We start from the raw sequence: 12558 nt of genomic DNA, 5'->3' as shown, positions 1-12558 counted from the left end.
GTTGTCGGTCATCATCCAAATGCTCATTTCCAGGCCAAAAAAGCAGTTTTGTAGTAATTAATTTTACAAACATCAAATTACAATTCCAGAAATATTTTATGAATTGAGCAAGACAAAGAAAAATGATGGCCATCACATAATCCTCCCTGGTCTGCTTAGATTTGTGATAACAATATTAATAAGCTCTATGTTTGAAGAGGGAGAGTATTTAGCCTAAATAATTGAAAATTCTGGAGAGGGTTCAAGTAAATTAAGAATGAGAATGAGGGTTTTTACTTACAACAAAGTCAAAGTACAAGACTTGGGAAGAAAAGAATGTGCTGATCATAGGGTGGTTAAACACAGCAATGAATGACCCAATCATGCTGTGAAATCGCCTTTCCTGAAGGTCATTATAATTTGTCTCTAGATTTTCATCAATGTGACATTACTGGGGGAGCCTTGGCATTTCCTGTCTAGCCTTCCATGACTCTGAACCACCAGGATTTCAGAGGCCATCCCAGGGGTTCAGGGATGGGCTGAAAAATATATCAGGAGAACCATCTGCAACCCACTGAGGGCTTTATCTTTTGGGCAGCAGAACAGAGATTCTGATAATATCCTGTATTAGGTTTCATTTTTTTCTCAGAATTCTTAAAGCTTGATGAGGTGACAACCCAAAGAGGCAACAGAATTAAGCACAACGCTATGACAGTAGCAAAGCTGAACTTGTTTTTGTAAAATTGCAAGCTTGAGTGAGCTCCAGAAGCCAGAGTGAGTCTCAGTCCTGTGTGCACAGTAAATGAGTGCAGGACCAAGGAGCCACAGTCATACCCAAGGCTATTGAGGCAGCAATAAGACTTATAATTAGCAGAGAAAGGCTATCTAGGGTTGAGTCCTACTTCTGGTTTTATGTCTTTGGCCAAATCATCAAACCTCTCTCTGCCTCATTTTTCTTATGTGTGAAAGTGAAAAAAGTAACTACTACCTCACAGGGTTAGAGTGAAGATAAAATAAGTTAATATATCTGATCACTCAGCATAAGGCTGTGCCAATGATGAATACTCAAAAGCTGCTAGCAATTATTATTATTAACCCACTCCATCATAGGTACCTTGGTCTTTCTACTCATTCTTTCTACCATGCTCTTCCTCTTCTTTCTTTCCCTAACACCTTTGCTTTCTCCCTTCTTTTCCTTTATCACCTACCTGTACTTTCACTCATGCCCATGAGCAAGACCTATGGCATATTTGATGATTTGAGAGACCGTCAAAGGAACTCCTCTGCCATGATGTAAAAGTTCCTCTAAAATATTATAATTGGGCATTTAATCCTCTGAATAGTCATCCTTTTTAATGTAAAAGACTTGGCTTTTAATATGATTTAATAATAATTAAAATATTATCCAACTCCTCCTAGTCATTCTGACACATCCTCTTGTATTATATCTGCCTGGACTTTGTTTACTTATTGTGTAATTACTGTTCTCCTCCCCAAGCTCTGTAGAAATACTGTTTACCACTACATCCCCAACCTCAACAACAAAGTCTAGCATGTAATTAGTGCTCAATAAATATTTGTCAAATGAATGACTGCACTAGATATTGTCACCCAAACTCCAGCCCTCCGAATGCACTATTTTCCTCTGCACAAAATCCAAAATTCATTACAAATGTTCCATCACTGCCTGTTATGTGTTTCCTTGGCCTATTCATACCTATTCCCCAGAGCATTTTGCAATCACTGGGTCCAAGGCCCCTCCCATGACTGTGCTCTACCCTGCAGATTCTAAATGGCTCAGTGTCAGGCCTTGAGGAAAATATGAGAAGAGTCACATTGTATAATATCAGACCCATAAACATCAAAGCTGCAACCTACCTTTGTGGCACCAGGGACTGGTTTTCTATAAGACAATTTTTCTATGGTCAGAGGAGGTGGAGGGTAGATGGATTATTTGGAAATTATATTCCCATAAGGAGTAGACAACCTAGAGACCTCAAATGCACAGCTCACAGTAGTTTGTGCTCATGTGAGATCTCTGCCACCACTGTCCTGACAAGAAGTGGAGCTCAAGTAGTAATGAGAGCAATGGGAAAGGGTTCACTGGCTCCCCACTACCCTGTTCACCTCCTGCTGTGCAGCCCAGTAAAGCCATGCACTGATACCACCTATGGCCCAAGGTTGAGGACACCTGCATCCAAGATCCAGTTTTATCACAGTCAGTTTCCCTTTGACAAGAACTCTTGGAAGATAGAAACTGTCTCCCTCACTATTTCCCTATACCTGTCCCAATGTTCAAAGTATTAACACCTCCACTATGTACGTGAACTAAACAAATGCTTGGAACTTCTATCACTTTCATTACTTTCGACCATCAAATTCTGTTGTGTTTTTGTTTTTGTTTTTTAAATCATATTTTGAAGTGTTCTGGTGATAAAGTTGCTCCATCTTTCAAGACAGAAATGTATGATCAATGAAAATTTCTTTTTACTTATTCCTTCTCCAAGTCAAAATGTTGCGGTCTTAGACAGAAAATCCTCAAATACCACAAGCTCAGAATAGAATTCCTCACACATCAGTGGGCTCAGCTCTGACCCCAAGTCCAGATGCAGGTATTGAGAAGGGACCACCCACACATTTTGGTAAGGCCATTGTCCTGCATTCCACAGTAACTGTGCATTCCACAGTGACTGTGCTTTCTGGATTTACTTACTGAGAGTTAAAAAGCTCTGAACATGTATCAGAGCTAGAGACAAGCACAGCCCAACATCAACATATTCAACCAGCACAAGTATAGAAAAGAATTAGATTCTGTTTCTGTACCAACTCCCTGTCCCCCCAACCTAGCAATAATCTGATCACTTTTAGCCTATTTCTCAAGTCAAGCCCAGAGGACATATTGAGAACCCATATCTGTGGGAATATGCCATCAGCTGCCCATGGGAATAGGCAATAAACTAGTGTAAGAAAAACATACTCAGTTTTATTTCTAGACTATATAGTCAAAACAGAGAATAGTCTAAAGTTGATGAATTTTCTCAACTATGCTATAGCAGTGATTTATATATCTTGTGATCTTAACATTGCCTCCAAATGTGCAAAAGAAGGGGCCATACCAATTCAAGTTATTTAATTTTTGATGTCAAAACAAGTTAGAGTTGTTTTATCAGTTCCAGACAATTAGAGACCTCAGCCTGATATATATCTGTGCAACATATTCTTCTTTAAAATACCCTTTTTGCTCAAAGAGAAAATGCACTGGAATCATTTGGGGACAAATTAAGACATGTTGGGCAACAAAATATGCACAGTTGCTTGGTATGCAATTAACGTACTGTTGTGTGGAAACAACTGGTTTTGGCAATGGTAGAAGGAAATACACTTTTCCCTTCAGGAAACCAACTCTAAATGACAGCCTCACTTAGAAAAGTGAGATGCAAGTCTTAGCATGGCTCCAGAAAAAGGGTCCACCTGACATTCAGCACCTGACCAGCCACTGACAGCCCCTAGGAGGGGAGTCAGTATTCCTGTGGAGATGGGGAAAGATATCTAGGAGAGGGATCAAAATGATACAGATTACATGCATATAAATATATGTATCTATTCCCCAAAAACAATGTAATTATTATGAATAACAAACATATACTAATAAAATAAAAATGATAATTAAAAAAAGAAATACCCTTGGAATGGAGGCTGAGAGAGCTACACACCCTTCACACTCTGAGTTCACAGACAAGGCCTAGTGAAATTCCTCAGCTCTGCATACTCCATTGGTGCAGCCCTCAGGAACAAGTTGAAAGAGCTGTCCTTGGATCTGAAATTCTCAATGCTCTTTGCAGTGCCCTAGGGAAGACTTCTTTTAGAAAAAAATGAGGTATAAGTCACCAAGTGCATATAACATCTCCAAGAAGGCCTCTGGAATATTTCCTAAGAATGCACCTGCCCTCCTCACTGTACTCTGAAATTCGAAAATATCAGTTCAGTTTCTCATTTAACACTGTGAAAAACACTGTGTTCCATAAGACAAATTTCTGCTATTCCAAGTGTGTGTATGCATGCGCACATGTGCACCGTAGGGATGGAACCCCAGGGACTCATGCATTCCAGACAAGTGCTCTGCCACTGGGCTAAGCCCCCAGGCTTACCTATATCTTTAAAAGATAAAGCCTTACCAGGTGAAGTGATACATGCCTGTAATCCCAGTACACAGGAGGCTGAAGCTGGCCAGTTTAAGGCCAGCATGAGCAACTTAGTTAGACCTAGTCTCAAAATGCAGATGAAGCTCAATGGTAAAGCACCCCTGGTGTGACCCCCATTACTACAAAAATAAAAGATAAAGCCTTTTTAAAGATATAGATTTTTATTATTCTAAAATAATTCTATACTATTACCAAATATCCTGCCATTCATCAAACTTGCTTTTCTCACATTTTTATTAATTGTTCAAACCAAGTTTCGTATATTGCAATTAATTTGGTTCATATCTCAATCTATAAGGTTCTCTCTGTTTCCCACATCCCTACAATCTGTTGTTAAGGAAAACGGGCTTTTTTTTCCTAACTAATTTCTCATAGTCTAAATTTTGCTAGTTGTATCTCATGGTATCATTTAACATGACCCTCATCCCCTAGTTTTCCTACAAACTTAGGTCTAGAGGCTTGAGTGGATTCAGGTTTGAAATTGGACAATGAGTGGTTAAATACCAGCCGCCAGGAGGCACTTTCTATCTGGTTGTCTGTTTTCTGGTGTTCACAAACATCACAGATTATTCTGAATTGTTTCATTAATGGTTACAAAATGATGATGTTCTCATTCAATACTTCTATAGAGAGAAATATTCCTTCATCAACTATTTGATAATCATAAGATTGTAAGAAGATAAAATAATTGATTCTTTCCCTTTATCATTTTTCAAAATAATGTGTATGGTCCCTAGCATCTTTAAAAGGGTTTTTTGTTTTCAATTTTTTTCCCATTAAGTTTATTGGTTTCTTTTTTGGTATAAAATACAGTTACATTCATCATTGGGATCTTGTACCATTACATGAGTACCTTGGTTCTTTTGTTTTTCCCCTACCCCTGCCCTCCCTTCACCCCCTCCACCCTTCCCTATTTGCAAAGACTTTGTTTCCATTTTTTTCCTTTTCTCATATTTTTCTTTTCCTGTTTTTCCTTTCCCCTACCTCTCCCACTTCCCCTGAACCTTTAGACCTTTTCTTCTTGTTACACAATGTCAATTATACATTTTTTAAATTACAATATCAAGATATAGGAGACATTACCACAGATTTTACAGAATTTAAAAGGATATAGAAAGCATATTACAAAAATCTGTTTTGAAATAAATTTGACAACTTCTAAGAAGTACCTTGGAAGACAAATTAATGAAACTAACTCTGGAGGAAATATAAAATTTGAATAGCACCTATTAAAGAAAGTATATTACTAGCTTGAAAACCTATCTATATGACAACAGCAGGCTCATATACATTTTAACTGATAAATTATATCAAACAATTAAAGCAGAAAAAGAAGAAACACTTCTCCCCTCATTTTAGGAACTCAACATTGTGTTAACCCTAAAACTGGATAAAGATAATAGAAGAAAAAAGCATGAACATAGATAGAAATTTGTTTAACAAAACTAACTATTGGAAGTCAGAACTGGCAGGCTGTAGAAAGTGGTTTTGTTATAAGGATGGCAGTGTTGGTTCAGCATTGGAAGATCCACCCCCAAAAGTCATCATTTAAACAGAAGAAAGGAAAAAGCCATATGATCCTGTCACTAGTTGGAGAAAAAGTATTGGACTAAATTCTACAGCTGTTCATAGTAAAAACTATCAGGAGACTAGAAGTAGAACAGAACCTTCTCAACAGATTAAAGACATGTACTCCATACTTCCAGTGAGAATGCCTTATATGAATGGAGAAGATACAATGCTTTCTCCTTAAGGTGGGAAACAAGGGGAGATATGCTTACTCTTTATCTGTCCATTAAACTTTGAAACCTAGGCCCCACCAAAATAGTCTGGCAATAAAATGACACAGCTAGGATAGGATTGGCAAGGTAGAAGCAAAATCTTCATATGTAGATGAAATGATCATCTACAGAGAAAATGGTAAAAAATCTCTAGGAGCCCCTAGAACTTGCTTGTATTTGAATTTGGCAGGATTAGAAAACACAAGGTATATATAAAAATTCAGGTCTGTGAATAAATGCTATGAATGAAGAATTGGATATTGAAATTTAAAAGTTATGTAGGAGTACAAAGGACCTAGAAAAGTTAAAAAACAAAACGAAACAAAAACAGTGTTGGAAGACATTTAGTACCTAATTTTAAGACTTCTTCTAAAGCTACAATAATCAAGGCAGTGTTGGTGTGAAGAAGGACATATAGATCATTTGAATAAAACAGAGAACCTAGAAATAGAACCACACATATATGGTCCATTGAGTTTTGAAAGATTATTTAACATTAGCATTTTTTAGAATATAAACTCAATTCAAGAGCCGAGGAAGAAATAGTGTTTTCAGCAAATGGCACTAGAACACCTGGTATCCGTATATAAAAAATTAACCTCAACCCTTTTTTTCCATACATGAAAATAACTTGAAGGGATCTATGAACCTAAATATGAAAGCCTAAAAGTATAAAACTTTAAGAAGAAATTATAAGGGAAAATATTTATGAATTCAGTGTAGGCAAGAACTACCTAGGATAAAAAAGACATGATGTATAAAAGAAAAAAATTAATAAATGAGATTCCATCAAAATTTAGAACTTTAAATGACATCATTAAAATGAAAAGTAGTCCTTAAACAGACCATATTTACAATGCATATAAACTATGACCAGAATATATAAAGAATTCTTAGAGCTTATTAATAGACAACCCAATTAAAAAGTAGACATAAGAAGATGATAAATAGCCAGTACAGCACAAGGAAAGGTGTGCAACTCTAGAATCAGAAAAATACTAATAAGTACAATACCAAGATTGAATTATACACTCATTAGGGAGATGAAGTTAAAAGTTTTAAAAGCCTTGTCATGACTTTTTCTTTTTCTTGGATTCTCCCCCTTTGAGTTTAATTTGTCACGCCCAATGGATTCATTCTGCTGGGTTTCCTGGGGTTGTGATTCTCATTGTCTTTTCCTAGGGTATTGTCTAAAATTTTTTGGAGTGCTGGTTTGGTATTCATGAAGTTCCTGAGGTGCTCTTTATCATGAAAGTATCTTATTTCACTATTACTTTTGAAAGATAGTTTTGCAGGGTACATCAACCTGGGTTGGAGGCTGTTTTCCTTTAGGGCTTGAAATACATCACTCCAAGTTCTTTTTGCCTTGACGGTTTGCATTGAGAAGTCTGCTGTGATTCTGATGGGCTTTCCTTTGTATGTGATTTGTTTCTTTTCTCTCACTGCTTGTAGAATTTTGTTCTTCTGTTGGATTTCTGGAATCCTAACTATTATATGCCTATGTGTAGATTTTTTTTAATCAAGGCTATTTGGAGTCCTATATGCCTCACTTATCTGTATGTCAAGTTCTTTTCCCCTCCTTGGGAAGGTTTCTGCCAGCACTTCTGTGAACAGTTTTTTTATGTCATCTGCACTCTCCTCTTTCTTCATTGACTCCAATCAGTCTTATGTTATTCTTTGCATTGTCTAGCAACTGCTGGATTGATTTCTCATTACAATTTTAAAGCAATTTTTCTTTTCCTGGTCACTAATTGCAATCTTAACTTCTATATCTGAAAATCTGTCCTCACATTGGTTCATTCTGCTGTGAAGATTCTCAATGGAGTTTTTAATCTCCTGGAAATCTGTTTGCATCTGTTTTATGGATTCCATTTGTTTCCTATGTTGGGATTCTATCATGTTCCTCAGATCCTCTATTTTTTTTATCTGTGTCCTTTCTAGATTTATTAATCATGTCTTGCACCATGAGCACAATCTTTGCTGTTATCTGAGTAATTATTTCTGATTTCATTTTTCCCAGATCCTCTTTTGTTGCCAGTTCAGAGAGTCCAGGTGGTTGAGTAACAGATTGTTCCATCTCGTTTCCCTTTGGGGTTGCTGCAGGTAATCCAGAAGTCTATTTCTGAGACTTGTTTACATGTCTTCTCATTTCCACGGGGCGGGGGGTGGGGAGGTGCTTCTGGCACCTGTGCGGCTCACCTTCTCTGCCCTAGGAGCTTGGAATGGCTCTGGGGGAGCTTCCTTGCAGGTGCTGGGACCAGCTCACCTTCTCTCTGTTTTTAATTTTTAAGTGTCCTTATGAAGATAAATTTTAAAGCATTTTGTTAATTCAATCTATTTCAGTTATTGGTCTGTTATTTATTGATGCTCAGATTGTCTCATTTGTAAGAAATAAGAATCCTCTCAAGTTGAGGAAAGTCTTTGGTCATGGTCCTATAGTATTTAATGATTTCCTTCCTTTATGTTACAATAAGATTTTTCAGGCTAATTGTATATATTTTCTACTGCTGACCTGGAGTCAGTTGGTTCTATAAGGAGTCCTGGTTCCTTTCACCAGGAAATGGAATCAAAATCCATGGTTTGGTTGTTAGAAGTGTTTAGTGCTACTGAATTGATCATTTTTCCCCCAAGGCTTCTCAGCAACCAAAACCAAAAAAAAATATTTTTAAAAGAAAACACACAGGAATTTGTACTGGTATTTTCAGCTTAAATGTAGAATAGGGTTTTCATTCAACTTCTTTGATTTTATATTTGTACCTCCTTTCTCTTCTTCTAAAATTCTGTTTAATCATAAATATTTATTACCTGTTTCCTCTAATGCACCTGCATAGTAGTTCCAGAATAACAACACCACTATTCTTGCTAATTATAGGATAACCTAGTTTAGGTTTTGTACAATCTTTTTGTCTTTAGAATATACATACTAGGAATGTATTTGAAAATATTAAGTTTTAAAGGCCCTTGGAATACATTTTTTTGTGGTTATGTCACCAGTATTGTTTATATCTAGATGTGCTCCAAGAACCTCATGTGCTCATAGGTGGGGCTTTTGAAAGGTGATGGGATTATGGTTGCAGGAAAGCTGACTTGCTATTAGGAAGTGGTGTCTGGACAGACAAGTTGGCTCTCTGGGGGCATGACCTAAAAAGAAAAAACTCCCTCCCTGATCCTCCTTTCACTCTGCTTTCTTGCTTCAATGAGGTAAGCAGCTTTTCCTCCTCCTGGCCCCTCTGCTATGCTATGCCTTCTTTAGAGCCTGCTGACCATGGACTGAAACCTTAAAAAAGGTAAGCCAAAATAAACCTCTCCTCATTTAAATTGCAAGTTCTGGGTATCACGTCTCAACAATGAGAAAAGTGACTAAGAGTCACCACCCTAATACTCAATTGGATTCATTTGTTTCATTTTTATTTGCTGTTTTACAGATTTATTTTTAAATTTTGTCTCATTTTATACCTATATAAATATATGTATGATTCCAATGTCAAATTAAGACATAATTTAGGTGATTATTTTAGTTTTTGAGTATCCTTCTTATTCAATAATAGGCCTTATATTTCATATATAGGGATATATATGAAATATATAATATATATTTTCAGTTTTTGAGTATCCTTATTCATTATTTGAATTCATATTCTATGTATCAATATCAATATCAATAACAATATAGGTATATTCCCTTTGATCACTTTTCTCATTCTTGCTTTTTTTACTAAACAACATGCCCTGGTGATCACTTCATGAAAATATATAGACATAGTCTTTAAATATTTTATAGTTACATAATACTCTTCATTTATTTATAATAACTGCATAGTTATTATTTAGTCAACCAGCCCTTTGTTGATTGACACAGCTTGTTTCTTGTTTTTTTCTATTACAAATATTACTTTAATAAATTGTGCATAACTTGGGGGTATATTTTTGTCTCTGGGATAGATTTTTGTCTCTGGGATTGATTCCTAGATGTAAGATCACTTGACCAAAAGATCAATGTATATATAATTTTGCTAGATATTATCAAAATCTTGTAATAGTTTGAATTCTCACTAGTAATGTCTAGTTATTTATTTCTCCACAAGTTGACGTATTGACCCAAACCTTTTGAATTTTTGCCAGTGTGATAGCCAAGAAGTTGTGTTTTAGTGTTGCTTTAATTTATATCTTTCTTACTCTAAATAAGACCGGCATCTTTTCACATTTCTAAAGGCTATTTGAATTTCTGTTCCTGTGAGTTGTGAAAATCTCATTTTTTATGTAATTGTCAGTCTTTTTTATATTTAAAAGCCCTTTAAATAACCTGTTATCTCAGTACTCTGGATAGCTGAGGCAGGATTTCCAGTTTCAGACTAGTCTGGGCAATTTAACAACTCAGAGAGACTATCTCAAAATAGAAAGACAAATTTGCAAAGGTCCTGGGTTCAACCCCCAGTACTTTAAAAAAAAATAGGATGTCAATCCTTTATTGTGACAGAAATTGGAAACATTTTTCAGGCTTGACATTTTACTTTATTTGGGGGACATAAAATAATTTAATAATTTTTTCTTTCTTTTTTTTTTTTTTTTGGTATCGAGGATCGAACTTGGGTCCTTGCACTTGCGAGGCAGGTGGCAGAACTACTGAGCTAAATCCCCAGCCCCAATTTTTTCTTATGTATTTATCAACTCACATGTATTTTGAAACATAAAAAAATTGTTTTTCACTCCCATCCATGTTTTCATCTAACAGTTGTATAGTTTCACTTTATATTTAATCTCTAATAGATTTAATTCTGATATATAGTATCATTTTCCACATCATTATCCTGTTATCCTAACACCACTCATGCTAAAGTCTGTTTTATATTTCAGTCAAAAAAGTAAAATCTGAATCTAATCATAAGGAAACATAACAGAAACCAAACATTGAAGGTCATTCTCTAAATTAATGGCCTGTATTTAATTTTTAATGGTCTTATTTTTAAAAGCCACTTTAGATTCACAGCAAAAGTGAGAAGGAACAGAGATTTTTCCATGTATATACCATGCTCTAGTACATACACAACTCCCTCCCAGCATTGGCCCACTAGAGTGATGCACTTTTTACCACTAATAAACTTATATTACTGAATGGTCCTAGATATTCTAACTGCAGCACAAGCTGGAACATGTGCTATTACTAAAACAGAATATTGTGTATACATTCCTGACAAGTCTGCAAATGTATCTTCTGCATTACAAGACCTACATTCACTAGTAATGTGCTGTCAGACTCTGCCTTAAGCTTCAGTGACTTGCTGGTGTCCTGATTCTCTGGAATAACCTGGTGGGGGAAATATCCTTTTTAAACTATGAAACTATGCATAAAAATTCTTTTATGTTGCCTGACCTACTGTTGTTATGAGTTAATGTCTCTTATAGCCTTGCTCTCTTTTTCAGACTACAAAAAAATGATGGTTCTTTGAACAACAGAACCAGATATTCCTGTCTCCTATAATTAGTCAGGAGGAGATTTTCAGTCCCTGGCAGGGTCAATGCCCCTCCTTAGCCTGAAGAAGCTATAAGAAGATGGACATTTAGCCCTTTTGTATCCTTTAAGGATAAAGGATCAAAGTCTCAGGAGGGCATGAGGTAGAATAGAAGAAACAAAGATCTATAGAAAGGAGACAAGGAAATCATAATTTAAAAGTTGTACTTTTAAAAAGACTATATTTCAGAATATAATTTGTATTGCCTAGGTTTGTTTATTTTTTTTTCTTCCAGGCCCATCATACTCCAAATTCCTTGAAGGTAACATAAGTCCATAAATTAGCTCAGTTAATAAATTAAAGGACAGGAACCTGATCTTGAGGTAAAAGGACAGATTGAGAGAGTTCAAACAATGTTTTTAGGCAAAACATCTTAAATCATCCATCTTAAAAAATGAATAGACTGTATCCATACCTTTTGACTGCAAAATGGGCCATTATCTTTCTGTGTGCAGGCCATTCTTGTTTCCTGTAAACCAAGACAGAATTTCCTATAGATTCACAAACTCCATAGGTTTCCACCCCCTCAAAAAAAAAAAACATAAATGTTCCCAGCTCCAGAAAATAATGTGTTTCATCCTCTGAATGCCTGAACTCCCTTGTGAGTACGTAGCTTTTTTTCCTCAAAGTAAATTTTTCTATACCTCTATATAAATAAATTTATGTTGACACATCATTATAACTCAAAGCCAATAATTTAAGTTAGAGTGAATTCTATTTTACATTTTACAGTTTGTTCAAATGTGTAAAGACACAGATCTACCATGGTAGTATCATGCAAAATAATTTCACTGCCCCCAAAATCCTCTGTGCTCTTCATATTCATTCCTCTCCCTCTCTCAAACCCTTATGACCACTTCTCTTTCTTGATATCTTCCTGGTTTTGCCTTATTCAGAATGTTGCATGATTGGAATCACACAGTATGTAAGCTTTTCACATTGGCTTCTTTCATTCAGTAATGTATATTTAAGGTTTCTCCACATTTTTGATGTCTTGATAGCTTATTTCTTTGCAGTGCTAAATAATATTCCATATTCTAGATGTACCACTGGCCTGTAATCTTCAAAATACATCAATATAATAAT

At 35.8% G+C, this 12558-nt stretch overlaps 1 long non-coding RNA gene across 6 annotated transcripts in view; it reads right to left on the bottom strand.

Annotated features, from left to right (window-relative positions):
* Nucleotides 1-12558, bottom strand: part of LOC101710023 (uncharacterized) — a 478704-nt gene that overhangs the window by 302007 nt on the left and 164139 nt on the right. For all 6 annotated transcript variants that reach the window (XR_015441555.1, XR_015441554.1, XR_015441553.1 and 3 more), the window contains one exon: nucleotides 11888-11941. This is a non-coding gene — a long non-coding RNA (uncharacterized LOC101710023). The remainder of the gene's footprint in view (nucleotides 1-11887; nucleotides 11942-12558) is intronic.

Source organism: Heterocephalus glaber, unplaced genomic scaffold, assembly GCF_053883595.1.
Source record: "Heterocephalus glaber isolate CG9 unplaced genomic scaffold, H.glaber_assembly_v1.0 deba00001523, whole genome shotgun sequence".
In the NCBI taxonomy this organism is placed as follows: Eukaryota; Metazoa; Chordata; class Mammalia; order Rodentia; family Bathyergidae; genus Heterocephalus; species Heterocephalus glaber.
The sequence above is the reverse complement of the archived record's forward strand: the minus strand, read 5'-3'. Positions and strand labels throughout refer to the sequence as shown.